General features: G+C 41.2%; 1 long non-coding RNA gene across 3 annotated transcripts in view; it reads left to right on the top strand.

Moving 5' to 3' along the window:
* LOC143694278 (uncharacterized) overlaps positions 1-13,709 on the top strand; it is a 53,102-nt gene that overhangs the window by 30,507 nt on the left and 8,886 nt on the right. The window contains exon 1 of one of the 3 annotated variants that reach the window (XR_013182625.1): positions 11,923-12,674. The exons of the other annotated variants lie outside the window; for them this stretch is intronic. This is a non-coding gene — a long non-coding RNA (uncharacterized LOC143694278). Of the gene's footprint in view, positions 1-11,922; positions 12,675-13,709 lie in introns of those variants that run through there. 3 annotated transcript variants of the gene reach the window in all.

Raw genomic sequence — 13,709 nt, 5'->3', positions numbered from 1 at the left:
CCCTGCAGGAATGACCTAAATGTAGCTCTCATTCCTTCAAAAAAAGTCTTTCCCAGCCTTGTTATTGGTAGAGGTAGTGTTCTTTAGATGGCCATTGTCAGTAAGCGTCTTCTTTTTTTAACTTAAGCCTCGTGCCTGTATTTGGTTCTTATGTAAACCCTTCACCCCAGATGCAAGGCAAGAGGGTTTGTTTTCTGAGTGCAAGGATTCAAAAACCATCAACAGACAGTGTTTTGTTTTTTGTAACTTGCTGAGTAGCTTGAGTTTTTCTTGAGGGGATAAATATTTTTTCATTTTCTTTGTGTGTGAGTTGTCCCTTAAGGGAAAAGTAGAATATAATCAATCTGCAAAAATTTGAAGAAATTTTGTTAGTTTTGGTCATTTGCTGTCCAACAAGAATTGCTTTGTCCAACTTGTCAGTGGGGGAGGAGGACACAATCTGGGAAACATTGATAACACATGGCAAAGAGCTTTTAGGGTGTTTGATGTGTCATGCAAATAGAAACAAATGCTGCTGCATAAAGCAGAAATGTATGGCAGGGAGGTGGGAAACTGTCCCCCAAAACAACAGAATAAGCACAAGGGCTGTGTTTAGCCCCTGTCCTTTTAAGCTGTCTGAGAATGTTGTGCAAAACACAGCAGCAGTCATTCCTCAACTGAAATATTAAGTGTACTGTGTGCCAAGTAAACATTGAACGAGTGCCAGGAGCTTCCAACAGCAGGCTCAGGTTTCCACCTGGTGAGATTGAAGTCAACAAGGATCTCATTGAGCTGCTCAGGGAAACGTTGAGGCAGGTATGATGCACAGCAATTTGTGAGCATGGATCTTACAAAGCCGAGGATGCATCTACTTATTCCAGATGACACCGAGGCAGCTGGGCAGTGCTCACCAAACCAAATCAATTTACTTCAGAGGACTTGGAGGGAAAGGCGTTGCGTCTGTTGGTTGTTTAGAAATGTAGCTGAGAAGTACTAGGCTGGCTGTTTTTTCAGTATCAGACATTCCGTTTGTGCTTGAGAGAAGATTAGTTTGGGGCTTTTTTTTTTTTTTTTTTGCTTTAGGGGGAAAAATCATTCAGTGTGTAGGAAGTTGCTGAACAAATACTGAAACATTTCAAAATGGAATTGACATGCAGATGTTGTGGCACAAGGAAATGTAATGCAGCTGTACCTTTTGATATGAGGAAAAGAAGAATGTTATGTTGGTTATAAGAGCAGAATTCCACCCTTTTTAGGAATGACCTGGAAAATGTGGAATTTCTCTAACAGGCTTCATCAGTATGTAATCAAAATGCAGAATTTGCCTCAAGTTCAAGACTTGTGGTTTTGATACAGGAGCTTCCCTCAGCAGCTAACAGAGCGTAAATAGAGAAGTGCCTGCTGGTCTGTGTGCAACAGATTGGAGCCTTTTGTTCAAATTCAGGAAAGCAATGCAGAAATTGCTTTCTGGATGTCACTGCACCACTGTGTTTATCAGCTGACAAACACACCAGTCAGTGTGTGTGTTAATAGCCACTAATAATGTGTGCTCCCAAAGGACATGTTATCAGTGGCTTCAGCATATTTTTTCAGCTGTGAAAGAGAAGATGGATTGAAACAAGCTTTAAATACCAGCCAGTGTGTGCATTTCCTGTCTCTTTCTCTGTCTTTTAATACTAAATTTTTCTGTTAGGAGACTAATACATGGATCATCTCTCCATATCTCTCCAAGCACCCATCCTGTCTCCCACTGAAATACACATTAAGCTCATCTATTGTGAAATAAATCCCCAGAAATCTTTCCAAAATAGACTTAGAGGTGTAATGGATTGAATTAAAATGGAGTGACATATGTTTAAAAAATACTTGGGAAAAACAGTTAATCCTGATGAAAGGTATAAATACCTTGCCTGAAGCAGAGATAACTTTGGATTGAAAATAATGTAATACATTTTAATCACTTTTACTGCAACCATTTTTATCTATGAAATAAGCTCTCTTGGAAGCTCTTTTCAGGTAAAAGAAGGCTTGAACAGTAGTTTAGTTGTGAAATCTGCTTAGTTTGGAACCTGGGGAAGCTTGTAATGGTCTGTTCTCTTTCCTTCTCTGTGTAACTGCAGTTGAAGAAGTACTTTCAGCAGCACTTTAGACAAGTTCTCAGGAAGTCTAAGCTTAGATGTAAGCTCCTTTGCTGTCACAGTAGTGCCGAGGAAATAATGTCATGTTTACTGGAGAGCCATTAAGTTTTGAGCAGGGAATCCCAGCATTAGGTACCATTGGGCCTGCTTGTTCCTGATTGCAATAGAGAGGTGGTACCTAACCAAAATGAAAACCACAGCAGCAGTTGTTGTCATAGGTTTTGCAGCCCATTCAGGGTGTCTTGTAGTTGCAGCTCGCTCTCGGCTGTGGATCCTGTTCCAAGGCCATTACACAGCATTTCAGTGCCCTCTCTAATGAGGCTTCCTGGGTCCCAGCCTGGGGCTCTGGCCAGGGACCAGCCCCCGGTGTGGAACACTGGGATCACTGGGATGGGGGAGGAGCCTCTGTTACTGCTTGCTGTGCTTTTGTCACATCTAAACTGGCCTGTTCTTGTGAGAAAGCTGGCAGGGGAGTGATTCTCCTGAAAAGGAGGAAAGCCTCTTGGAAATGAAAAGCCTTTGAGAGTTATTTTCAGAAGACTGTAATGTTTTCTCTTCTCTGCCTTTTGTGGAGTCCAATTAGCCTTGTCTTTGCCATCTCAAGTCATGTGCTGGAGGTATTAAATACCCAGGTGGAGAGATAGACAGATAAAATAATAGGGCACCAAGTATGTTTTGACCCCACTCTATCTATATCCAAGGTGCTTAATTCCAAGCTCAGCCACAGGTATATTTGTAAAGAGATGTAATCTGTAGCTGATAACTGTGAGGTACTTGAATGGGCAACAGGAGTATGAAACTTTTTCATTTATCAATGCAGACTTTGTGCAGCTACACTTCTTCTATTTCTATTTCTTCTTCCCCACAAAGTTTTAGAATATTGCTGAGTTGGTGGCAGAAAAAAAGCTACAGTCACTTCCTGACAAAGAACCTGCTGTGTCCATGGGTAGGTTCAGACTTCCCACTTGGTTTAATATGAAGCAGAGTTCTAGTTATAAAAAGCCCTAGACGTGTGCCTTTGGCATACATGATGTTGTGGCCTGGCTTTGTTGGTTGTGATTTTGTACAGTAGTGTCTCTAAACAGTTTTGGGACCTGGATTAAGTAAATATTGTTAAATCAGGAAATCTTTCACCTCTGCAGTCTCTCAGAACAGACCTACTCTTCCTGGAAAATTCATAACTGATCATATGTCGAGCACAAAATGTGGTGATTTTTTTGTTTTATTCTTACCTCCTTCTAGCATAATAGTGTGTTTTCAGGTAATACTGATTTTCTTTTTTTCTTGCATAGAGTGCACAGCTGCCCAAGTGTCTTGTCATTTAATGCACTGTTCAAATAAACATTTCAAGAGCTGAAGTGTAATATTTCAGGTGTTTTTACCTGCACACATTTCATCGTGAAGGTGCTGTCCCTTGTCAGCCTGCAGTGTGTGCTGAAGTGGCTGCTAAGCAAACAGCGAACTGCCTCTGAAGCAGAGTGCCTGGGAAGAAGCTTTGACTTTGTGTCTGTCACCTGGTGTTAAATGTCTTGTAGCAAATGATGTTTCTAGTAGCATTAAACACATTAGGTGAACTAATTGTCAAGAAACAAGACCATTATCATAATTTGCCTTGTGCTTTTGCCTTTGGGGAAGTATCTTATTGACAGGGTTTATTTGTTTAAGGTCAGTGTTGAAGTGTGAGTTCAGCATTGCTCTCCTTTGGCATTCTGAGCTGTGCTTACACTGATACCGAGCTGCCATCTCCATCTTGCTAGTGCCAGCTAATGGTTTAGGTACTATCTCTAAATGACGTCTTCAAGAGGTCTCACAGGTAAGAAAATGGGCCTGATGTCCTAGGATAACTTCTCCAATCTTTGGCAGTGTTTTAGTACCTTACTTCAGCCTAACTCGTTGCCATCCTCACTGGGAGACCTTTACACAATGCAACCCATGGGATCTCTGTGTGCTGAGGGTGATGGGATGGGAGATGCTTGCCAGTGGTGCTTCAGTCAGTGTTTTACTGGCATTCCAAACTGCCTTTTTTCCAAGCTGTGCGTTCTAGAAAGCACTAAATCACAGGTGTCAGTCTTTTTTTTTTTTTGTTTTAATGCACTCAGCTAGTTAACACCTAGTGCCTCGGGAGGGAAGCTCTGTAATGGTTTTGCTGTAAGAGAAAATCATTCCCCTATTGTTAGTCTGTCTATTTTAATAGTTCAGTGAGACGCTGCACCTGACTTGGACAAGGAAAGCAGCAGTGGACATGGCAGAGCAAGGAAAGTCAGCGCTTTCCTCGTGTGCATTCCTTATAAAATCAATACAAATGTAAGTGCTGTGGAACAAGGGTGAAGCAATCTGAGGAGTGTAGTGCTTCTGCATTTCAATTTTAATGACAACCTTTTTGCAGCAGCTATGATATAGGTTCATCCCAAAATAGACACCTAGAATAGCCATTTTTACAGAAATAATTTCACCCAGAGGAAGGAGAGAGTGTAAAATACCTACTATGCAGAGCTCACAACAGAGCAAATGCTGACTCTACTATAAAATGCCAGGTAACTTTGGTGAGTATAATGGGCAGAATTTATTTAGGGACAATGAAAGGCAAATATTAACCTTAACAAATGAGGTGTCAAAAAGATGGGATTTAACATGGAACTGAAATGGTAAAATGCTGATTTTCTTTTCTGTTGTTCCAGTTCTGAAGGGAAAAGGGATTCATTACTAAGTTTTGAGCTTTTGTCAACTCAGTAGCCTTAGAACTAAACAGAACTCCAGTGCTTAGGTAAGTTCAACGCACTAATGGAGTTTGTCCCTTCCACTTGCAAATTTCTAGCCTGTAGTCTACTTGGATGTTCTTTCTCTTGTATTATCTGAGGTCCTGGGAGATTTCTCATTTGTTAGGTGATTTATGATAGCATCATGAGCAGTCTAATTGACACTGAATAAACTGATAGTGGAATAGCTCTGCTGACTTGATGAAGGGAAAAAGATTACATAAAAATTAGTGTTTTCTCCTGTTGTTAGCCTTATCTCTTGAAATATGATAAACCATGCATGCTTAGCTTTATCTGCTAACACATGATGCTCTCTGTTATCCTGGAAATCCAGGGCAGTAAAATCCTGTGTCACACAACTTCCTAGAGAAAAGGCCTTTGTTTGTTACAAAATGGCAGCACTCCTCATTTGTGTTTATTTGCAGTCAGCTCAGGTGCCTGTAGAATTTTGATGGAGTCCATTTATTCAAAAAGCAAGGACTTTTCACAGTTTATGCCAAGGACCTCTGGATAATTAATTGTAATGGATACTGTAAAGCTGAAAGCACTTTATTTGTGCTGTCATGTGCAGTTTGGGATAGGATGAAAATAGTTTTTCTTTTCATGGATGATGTAGGGAATGAGAGGATGGCTGGCTAGCATGTCAATGAGATGGGCTTCTGCCTTCAGTGGAGCAAGAGGTTTCCCACCATCAAGCCACTGGTATTTAATTGTGCAGATGCACTACAAAAGTGCTTAATCTAAACACTTAATGGCATAATTGTCAAAATGAGGCGTGGAGATTTGCTGCAGCCAGTACCAAAAAAGGGTTCTTGAGTTGGAATTTGGACTAGAATTTTCTAAACTGAAGTTCTGTGCTGCAGGAGTGGGGCATAATTGTTTTTTGCTTTTTATTATTTTGATGGTTGTGTTTTTTAAGGCAGAAAACACAGTATCTGTTAAAATTGGTGGAGGATGTTACATAATATCAACATCAACCTGGTTTATCTTTCTGCTGTTTTTGTACTTGCTCTAATGGGCCGATGCCTTTTCTTACCTCCTGTGTCATTACCATGGCATGTGTTTCTAGAGCTGCTTTCAGCCAGAAATGCCAGAGAGCAACTCATCTGTCACTCCATCTTATTTACAGGCAGTCAAGACTTATACTGGTTTTTACCTTCTGTGAAACTTTTGTGGTTCTGATGCAGCAAGAGCTTTTTCAAAAATGTGCTGCAATAAAAGAATTCACTTTGAATGCAGTGCCTTAGCAGACAACACAAATCCATAAACATCCCATGTAAGAAAAGTTGCCTAAGTGATCTTTGTTTGCAAATGCTGGGCTGGAGACGAACAACATGACTGCAAAAATGTTCTTTATACAGGCCATGGTAGCCAAATTTGTATGCTGCATTGACTACAGAATATCTGAGGAAACTGTATCCCTCTGAAATAAGTAAAATATCAGTCAAGTAGTATACAATTAGAAATAAAAATTCCATCTGTCTTAACTGTAATCATTGACAAATTCATGGATATTTCTTTGTTCTCAGAAATATGTTTTTTTACTTTACTAAAACCTTCCCCTAGACCTGTGAAGTGTTTTGGGGATGCTGATTTTTTAGGCAAGCTGTGGGTGGTAGGTGCACTGCCGAGACCTGTGTAGCCTGAGGCCAGTCACAGTAGCAGCACCAGGGCAAGCAGTCAGCCTGAGCACCAGGGGAGAAAGGGAACAAGCCGTGTGAGACCCCAGTCGTGGTGTTTGCCAGAAGCTGCTGTGCCCACAGCAGCATGGAAACGTGTCCTCAAGGCAAGGCAGATAGCAGCAAGGCAAAGCTGGTTCTGGAGAGGGACAGAGTCACAGCTGCTACAGCTGCTGGTCACTGCAGAGGCTTTGGTGGTGCACATCATCTTTCTCCAAAGGCCATTTTGGCAGGGAATTCAAATGGTGACTTGACACCTCCTTTTGCAAAGGAGTCACACAGCAGAAGATCCCAAAGAATTGCTGCTGCTAGGCAATAAAAGTGCCATTGGCCTGGCAGTGGGAATTCAGCCTCAGAGATGAGCAGTAACATCACTTGGAGGAGGAGAGCAGGGAGAATACATTTAGGGAGCAGTGTGCTAAAGTCAGGTAAGGAGTTCAACTGCTAAATTCCTTCCCAGACACGCAGGAGAGTCTGCTACCGATAGATTTCTTCATTGCCATTGAAGAAGTGCCCCACAGGATGGACTGTAAGACATCTCGCCCTCTGCCGGCCCCGGGCTTGCCTTCAGCACTTGGGGAGGAACAGCTCCTTGGCCGGCCCTCCCTGCGGGCTGCACTGCGAGTCCTGGGCGGCAGCGTTGCCTGGGTTCTGAGTTTAGTGTGTGCCCTCACGGCTTGGGAGAGACCTGCAGGGAGCCACGGCTTCAGGAGGAATGTAGACATTGGAATTATGTATAGCTGATAAGCACAACTGGTCTGAGGAACACGTACATCTCAGTGCTTAATGTAGTGTTGTGCAGTCTTTGCTTATCTGCCCTGTGCCAAAGCCAACTCCTCTATGGCATTAAGCATTTTCATGTTCTAGTGCTATTCAAAATAATACTTACTTTAAATGTTGCTGTTAAAATATTTCATCTGGCACCAAAATAATTCATTTTGTTTTACTGTAGCCATAAAGTAAAATGTAAAACTGTACAAGCTGTAATAGACTTTTTTTGGTGTGTAGGTGTTTTAGAGGTTAAACCATGATTCTTAAAAGCAATATTTCCCAAGTATTCTGCATTTCTTCAGGAAGAATGTGCATATAATATTGGAGTGATTTAAATTAGAGGTGCTTTGAGGTTGTTAACCATGGAGTGCACTCAGCAGGCAGTGGCTGTACAATGGAGTGCATGTGCCCAGTGCACGCTACTAGTCACAGGGAAAAACAGCAACTGGTTTATCAAGGCACAGCTTTTTACCTTAGAGCAGTGGCCTAAGGGTGGCTGAGTGACATATTCAGTGGAAAGCCTAAGAGAGACCACCTTTTTCAAGATATTGTTCCCTTTTAACTGCTAGGAGGGAGAAACCATCCAAACTACTAATTGGGCATAATAGTTTCAAGGATATGTCAGTAGACCAGACAACATGCAAGCAGCTGCAGTTATGGGCTAATTATCTGTTGTTTCCAGTTAAACAGGTGGTTTCTTGAGCCACAGAAGCAGGAAAAACAGCTTGGATGGGGTCTTTATTTAGATAGAAATCTTGTGTCCACATGGCTCTTTCAGAGGACTAATTAATTTGCAGATTTGTGTGTCAGACAGACCAGAGCATTGTTAGGTAAAACCGTGATAAATTTGAGAACAATCTGAAGTTTTTTTGTACTTCATTAAACATAATTCAGATTAAGAAAAGTATCTTGTTAAACTCCTTCAGATGTTTGTAGCTCATCATTCCAATGCCAGGCACTCCAAAATTCTGTAGCCTTCATTTATATGTCTTACTGTGTGTGCTCCTTCAAGATTCAAAAAAACTAAAAAGGTATTCATAGTGCACAGCATGAGCCTTGCAGTGTCAGTTTAAAGAGGAAATTAGTTGCTGTTTGCACTGGTCAGGCTTGTGCTGAAGGAATGAAGCAGGGCTGATCTCTGTGTCAGGAACTGAGCAGTTGATGCTGGCCAGGTGGGAGGGAAGCAGGCTGAGTGAGCAGCTGCTTCCATGTGGCTGCAGGGAGAGCTTCCTGTGGGCAAATGGAGCAGCTGCACATGGGGATGCTGCAGAGCTCTGCAGGATGAGCCCTGGTTCTAACAGAGATTGTTCTAGCAAGACGTAGTGTCTCTGAGGGCATCCTTTGGCACAGAGGCCTCTCTGGAATAATGATGGTTGCTCATGGACAAATGTGACATCATTAACACACGTTTTAATGTTTTTTTTTGTTCTATGTCCTTTGACCTTCTCAGCCTGAAGGAGCCTGGTGAGCAGAGTGTCACTGTGTGACCACTGAGCTGTCTGTGGAACAGCTGTGGTGTCCACACCTGCACCTCCACTGGAAATAGTCTGGGGACTTCTGCCTTTATGAAACTTAAAACCACACAGCTGGAAAAGGTTATCCTGTCATTTCTACTGAATTGGCTGCTGGGTTATTATTTTACTTTGCTTTTATTTAGTGCTTGGGTAATTCTGATCTGCCACCTCTTCAGCTGAGTTCTGCCCATTTTTGCCTTAATAGAAGATCAAGTCGAAGGAGTACTTCTAGAGATGATGCTGCACTAATTCTAATTTGTTTTAAGTTCACTCTTGTGTCAAACACTGTGTTGTCAGTAAGTTTTTTGATGTGGCATTAGAATAATAATTATTAGTCCTTAAATAAATATCAGTCTTTAAAATAGCAATAGTAGAGTAATAACAAAGGTGATTCCTGCAGTCAAGGACTCACTTGCCCTTGGATACTGTATGACAGTGCCAGGACGTAGTGCCTCAGCGTTTGATTTCTGTGCAAGTGTGATTGTGGCGTTCCATTAATACTGGTTTGTGATAGAATCAACACAGCAGAGCTTGAAACAAACACTGAGAAAATGTGATTTTTGGCTACTTTGAAGGAACTGAATAATTTGGTTTGCCCCAAAGCTGAAGTAAGACCAGAAGTATTTCTCTATTTCCAGCCAGGGAAATGTTATAAAAAGCTGTCACCAAGTGTACAGTCTACCTGTCTTGTGTTATTCCATCTTGCAAGTGTAATCAAAACCCATCATCAGAAATGATCTTTTACTGATTTTACATGTAAGGAACAACTTGCTCCAGGTCAGTTATGGTCATTAGTAAATGTAACTAACTGGTGCTAATAGTTAGATTTTTATCAGCAATAAATGCCTTTGACTGTAGGAATATCTAGTTCTTTGGACTAGATATTGAAAGCCAGAAATTATCTCTCAAGTAATTTATTAGCACACTGTAAATTTCTAACCATACAGTGCCGATCTTATTTCTGGGAGTGCAATTGGAGTGATTTATAGGGCTGACAACACTAAGCTCAGCAAATGCATTAAGTGCTGCAACTTCCTTTTGAGGAAAAAAAAGGCTTTATGTTATCCAAGAGTCGTAAAACTTGTAATCATAAACCCATCTGTTGCTGTTAGCTAATCCGACTCATTGTTCCATGGATATTTTCAGGTAGCGTTTTAGTAAATTGCCTGTTTTATTGCTTTTGTAACTCAGTAACCATCTTTTCCTTGATGACTCACCAACAGGGTACATGAAAAGTCCCTTAAGAATATGTCAATCTTTGAAGTGAGAACATGTCCCCCTCTTTCACTGTGTAACTCCGTTTAGAAATTCAATTTCATTGTTAATGAACAGAATAAAAAGGAAAGCTCTTGAATGAGGACAAGAGTTATGGTCAAGGTCAAAATGAGTACTCAAAGCTGTCAGCAGCCCCAAGGGCATGAGATTTTCATCAACACTTCTGCTATTGCCAGTTCCCATGGAGTTGCTTTGTATTTCCTGTCCCATGGTATTGCCCTGGCTTTCAGCTGTTGAACTTCTCCTGGAAAGCTGAATGCATCCAGCAGACAGTCAAATGAAGGGCTGAGCTAGGCCAAGTGTGCTACAGCAAGTGGCTCATTTCCTTTCTTAGAGAAAAGTGTTGGGACAATCCAATAGAAAATGGAGACCTGGCTGGTGAGCAGTGAGATAAACTACAAACAAAAGGTGCTGTGCTATAAACTATTCCCTTTCTTCTGTTATTTCTCCCATCTTCTTGCTTGTCCCCTCTCCTGTGACAGGGACAAAGATGGAAATGAAAGTCAAGTGCCAGCCTTTGACTGCTTTATTGAATGAAAGGGATTCTGAATGCTTGAGGTGAGGGAAGCCAGCAGGAGAATGAAGGGTGCCATGAAAAAACCAACAGTGCTTCTGTGTTCCTTCTGAAAGCCTTTACTTAATAATTCTAAGTTATTAGTGCAATTGTGTCCATATTAAAAACAAGTCATTTTATTGACATTTGATTAGCAAATCAGCTTTGTTAGGACTGGGAATAATTGTCCCAGGTTATTTATTTCAGTTTAGTAGTATAACAGCACACGTATCTGCAGTGTGTGTTCTCATTATTAAAGACTCCTTGTGCAAATATTTAAATACCTAAGAGTTGGGGACTTGACATTTATTAGAGTGTAGGCTTGGGGAGGGCTAAATAATGCTTTTTAATCTAACTTGACAGCATAAAAATGCAAGTTTTATTAATTCCATTATTGTACTGCCATAATGCAAAATTATAGAGGGATGCAACTTGGATTTATAATTGACTTCCACCTTGCAAGTCTTTAATGTATTATGGTTACATTTGCTGAAATACATGGAAAAAAAAGGGATCTTGACTCTTACTATGTTTTTTTCCCCTTGCCAATAAAGGGCAAACAGATCGGAGTTCATTTACATAGCAACATCCAAGTCTCTGTGCTTAGAAAGAGAGTTAGTGCTAAATGAGCCTGACAGGTGGATAGTCACAGAGATTCTTCATTCTGGAAAAACTCAGAGCAGAACCCCAGAAACTGAAATTCAGGGTAAAATGCTTCTGCATGTTTTCTGCTTTTCTGCTCCCAGACAGGGTAGTGGGCTGATGCAGAGTTCCTAAAGAATCTTCCATGCCCACATCAGAGATGCAGATAAAAACATGTCTGGGTATTTATGCTATTTTTTCCAGTTAAATTGAGAGACGGAGTTTTCTTAGCCTGCTGCTCTGTGGAAGAGCACCTATTGACAAATGACACTCTTTTAATGCCTTCTGACAATAACAGTGCTTCCTGCCAATTTCTGCTGCCAATAATAATGACTGTCTGCTACAGCAAACAACTAATGAATGTCTCTGAATGACCTTTTAGCAACTACTGTCAACATTAACTACTCTGCAGCTTTTCCACCTTCCCTGGAAATTGCTGGGGTTGCATCCAGAGTGTGTCAAGGTAACTGACAGAAGGACAGCTGGATCTGTGTGAGTTTGGATGGCATTGCCGCTGGTCTAGTTCTGCATCTTGTGATGAACACTCGAGGTAACAGTGACAGATGATCTCTAGGGATGGGGAAAGGTGCTTGCCTGTGTGCAAGTTTGTCACCTAAGGGACATAAAAACCACACAAGAGTTGTTCTGACCTGCGCAAGGAGTAGGGAATGAGCTTTAGAAGCCACTCGATCCCATGAAGGTCACGTTGTTCAGGTTCCTTAGAAACAACCACAAGCAGGCAGCTTCCTAGAAAACAGAAGGAAAAAATAAGCTACAGGAAGTGAAGCTGGAATTGGGAAGCTAAAGTTCCTGATGAATGACAGATTTCCTGTGGGATCAATTAGTCCTCAGTTAATTGTGTAAAGCAGTTGTGTGAAACATGGGTTCCTGTAAGAGAATTACTGCTTCTTGGTCATGGCAGTTTTTTGTCATCTGCGCAGTGTGACCCCTTCTGATTCCCAGGCAGCTCTATTTAGCTTCCAGCTCAAAATGCCAAATCAGTACAAATATTTGAGAGTAAGGAATAAGATCCCTTGGATTTGAAAGAACACCAACATCTCATCCTATTGCTTAGAGAGCTGCTCTCCTGAGGCCTATGTCAGAGGACCACTCTTTTAAAATCTCTGTATGTGTAACATGTATTTAAAAATAGGTGTGAAAAAGAGGTTGCATCAGGTAGCTTGGGCTGCTCTGAACATCGCTCTTGGAGGCTATTTTTCTTACAGAGCTGAGAAATTCTTGTGTTTTTTGGCAGAGAGAGGAAAACAGAGCTGGCCCGGTGGATGGAGAAGATGGGGATTAGAGTATCAGAATCAGAACTCATGGAACACCAGTTTGCCACCTTGCCACCAGCACCTCAGACTCAGGTTTGCATCCTGGCTTTTTATGGTCCAGCTTCACCAACTTTTTGCTCTGGATCGCACTTCCCATCCCCAGCACGGGGCCTCAGTAATTCACAAATATATCCTACATCTCACCTGTGACCCTCTGTAGGGAGCTGTGCAATATAACTGAATCCTTAGAGCACTGCTTGCTTCATGGAAGTTGTTGAAACACTTGTGCCCTTGTAACATGAGGTAGCTGTTGGGCACAGCAATCTCATTCCTAAACACTGAAATTTAACAGCATTTTAGTAATTAAAAGGCAGTATTTTTGGTGCTTAATTTTAGCCTGGTGTTGCTATGGAAAATAAAGAGCTGTGCCTTCCCTCCTGCCCTGGTTCCTGAAGAGAAAATTGAAAGCCGTTGCTATTATTTCTCTCTGCAATATAAAGCAAGAAAATTCCCAAATAAAATGGCTTTTAGTGTTGTGGTACACAAAAGAAGAAAGCACACTGTAAATTAATTATTCTCCCTAGACTACATTATTATGAGATTGAGATAAGCTTTGACCTTTGCTGCATCCATTTGCATAATGCAGCACACAGCACCACGCCATTGTGGATTTTTCATCATTGCCTTGTGCTGCTACTGATAGTGCAATGTGTTCACTTCAAATACTGCATTGTGTGAATTTTAATTGCAAACATACTCTTCATGTTACATGTTGGACTAAAGTAGCGCTGAGTACAATTTATCTCTTAATACCCGCTGGCTTCTGGTATCTAAAAGACAACCAGGACTGGAACTGGATATTGAGAGCACAGGATATTGATCATTAGAAGGCCATAGAAATATTATGCTTAACTGGGGAAATTCCTGCAGAATAAGATGTTGGCCCTAATTTTCACTGATTGCACTAAAGAAGCTCTTTTTTTTTTTTTTTCTCCAAATCCAAAAGAGGAGCACAGTTATACTTTCAGGAATTAATCTCCTTGTTATGTACATGACTAACTTTGGAAGAGGTGGGTTAAATGATGAAGTTATTAATCAGCATGTGCAGACAAAATGAAAACAGTTAAG

This window comes from Agelaius phoeniceus, chromosome 6 (assembly GCF_051311805.1).
Source record: "Agelaius phoeniceus isolate bAgePho1 chromosome 6, bAgePho1.hap1, whole genome shotgun sequence".
NCBI classification, from domain to species: domain Eukaryota; kingdom Metazoa; phylum Chordata; class Aves; order Passeriformes; family Icteridae; genus Agelaius; species Agelaius phoeniceus.
This window is presented reverse-complemented; position numbering and strand designations above follow the sequence as displayed.